This window comes from Neltuma alba, unplaced genomic scaffold, assembly GCF_004799145.2.
Source record: "Neltuma alba isolate B1F8T4 unplaced genomic scaffold, ASM479914v2 tig00007634_pilon, whole genome shotgun sequence".
In the NCBI taxonomy this organism is placed as follows: domain Eukaryota; kingdom Viridiplantae; phylum Streptophyta; class Magnoliopsida; order Fabales; family Fabaceae; genus Neltuma; species Neltuma alba.
The window spans coordinates 20001-22500 of NW_021634836.1; positions in this window are offsets into that span (position 1 = coordinate 20001).

Below are 2500 nucleotides of genomic sequence, written 5' to 3' on the forward strand. Positions count from 1 at the left end.
GGTAACACCCGACTAGTACCTCTAGAACGGGAAACCCAACTCCGAGAGAAGCAGATTTCGGCCATGCAACTCTCCAAAGGCATAAAGAAGAAGCAGCCCACATATCTAGTTGCTTTGGAAGAAGAAGCAGTAGCCTCGCCAACTAAAAACCTCCCAAGGTGTATTGAGCATGTCCTAGAAGAATTCAAGGACATGATGCCGCCCGAGTTGCCCAAGAGGTTGCCACCAAAGAGAGAGGTGGACCACAAGATAGAGTTGGTGCCTGGTGCCACACCACCTGCGGCAGTGCCTTACCGTATGGCGCCTCCGGAGCTTGAGGAACTTAGGAGGCAATTGAAGGAGTTGGTGGACATGGGATATATCCGTCCATCAAAAGCACCTTATGGAGCCCCGGTATTGTTCCAGAAGAAGCATGATGGGTCACTTCGGTTATGCATTGACTACCGGGCGCTTAACAAGATCACGGTGAAGAACAAGTACCCAATCCCACTTATTGCCGATCTCTTTGATCAACTTGGCCAAGCTCGTTGGTTTACCAAGTTGGATCTAAGGTCGGGATATTATCAAGTACGGATAGCCGAGGGAGACGAACCAAAGACAACATGTGTCACGAGGTATGGTTCGTATGAATTTCTTGTGATGCCTTTCGGACTCACAAATGCACCAGCAACATTTTGCACCCTCATGAATCGAGTCCTACAACCGTTCTTGGACAAGTTCGTGGTGGTATACTTGGATGACATTGTCATTTATAGCAAGACGTTGGAGGAGCACGTGAAGCATCTTAGGCAAGTCTTCCAAGTCCTCAGGGAGAACGAGTTGTATGTCAAGAAGGAGAAATGTGCCTTTGCTCAACAGGAAGTAACTTTCCTAGGGCACATTGTTGGAGGGGGCAAACTACGGATGGATGAGTCCAAGGTGCGTGCTATACAGGAATGGGAGCCGCCAAGGAAGGTACCCGAACTTCGTTCTTTCCTTGGATTGGCCAACTATTATCGAAAATTCATCAAAGGTTACTCTACGATAGCCGCTCCCCTCACTGATCTTTTAAAGAAAAACCGAGTATGGGATTGGGATGATAAGTGTCAAGCCGCTTTTGAGGAGTTGAAAGCAGCCGTGATCAAGGAACCGGTGTTGGCCTTGCCTGACCACACCAAACCATACGAGGTACAAACGGATGCTTCGGACTTTGCCTTAGGAGGAGTCCTAATGCAAGAAGGTCATCCGGTGGCTTACGAGAGTCGTAAGCTCAATGATGCAGAACGGCGTTACACAGTCCAAGAGAAGGAGATGACAGCCGTGGTGCATTGCCTGAGAACGTGGAGACATTATTTGCTGGGTACCAAGTTCATTGTGAAAACCGATAATGTCGCCACAAGCTACTTCCTTAAGCAAAAGAAGCTTACACCGAAGCAGGTAAGGTGGCAAGCCTTCTTAGCAGAGTTCGACTTTGTGATGGAGTACAAGCCAGGAAAAGGGAACGTCGTGGCCGACGCATTAAGTAGAAAGGCCGAACTTGCCTCCATCACTAGCCCGAGTTTCCCTTTGGTTGATCGAGTCAAGGAGGGACTAAAGCAAGACCCACAAGCCAAAAGTTTGATGGAATTGGCAAGTCAAGGGAAGACACGCCGGTTTTGGCTTGAGGATGGGGTGCTCATAACCAAAGGAAACCGAGTGTACGTGCCGAAATGGCAAGGCTTAAGGAAGGAGATCATTAAGGAGTGCCATGACTCGAGGTGGGCTGGACATCCCGGAGTTCGACGCACGATGGCACTCATTGAGCGAGCATACTTTTGGCCCCAGATGCGAGATGATGTAGAGCTCTACGTGAAGACTTGTCTTGTGTGTCAGCAAGACAAGGTGGAACAACGCCCCGTTTCTGGCTTACTAGAGCCACTTCCGATTCCCGAGAGACCATGGGAAAGTATTTCCATGGACTTCATCACTTGTTTGCCGAAGACGGAAGGATGCAGCAACATTATGGTGGTGGTGGACCGGTTTAGCAAGTATGGAGTGTTCATACCAGTCCAAACCAAATTCACTGCAGAAGATGCTGCGAAGCTGTTCTTCAAGTTTGTGGTAAAGTATTGGGGCATACCAAAGACTATTGTGAGCGATCGGGACACTCGCTTCACAGGAAGATTTTGGATGGAGCTCTTCAAAATTATGGGGTCCGAACTTAACTTTTCCACAAGCTTTCACCCACAGACCGATGGCCAAACGGAGAGGGTGAACGCTTTACTTGAACTATACTTGAGGCACTACGTAAGTGCCAACCAGAAGGACTGGACTAAGCTCTTGGACATTGCCCAGTTTTCATACAACTTGCAGAAAAGTGAATCAACTGGGTCAAGTCCGTTCGAGTTAGCCACGGGGCAACAACCGATGACTCCGCACACTTTAGCTGTTGGCTACAAAGGCCCGAGTCCTTCAGCTTTCAAGTTTGCCAAGGGGTGGCATGAAAAATCAGACATGGCAAGGGCGTACTTAGCTAAGGCCG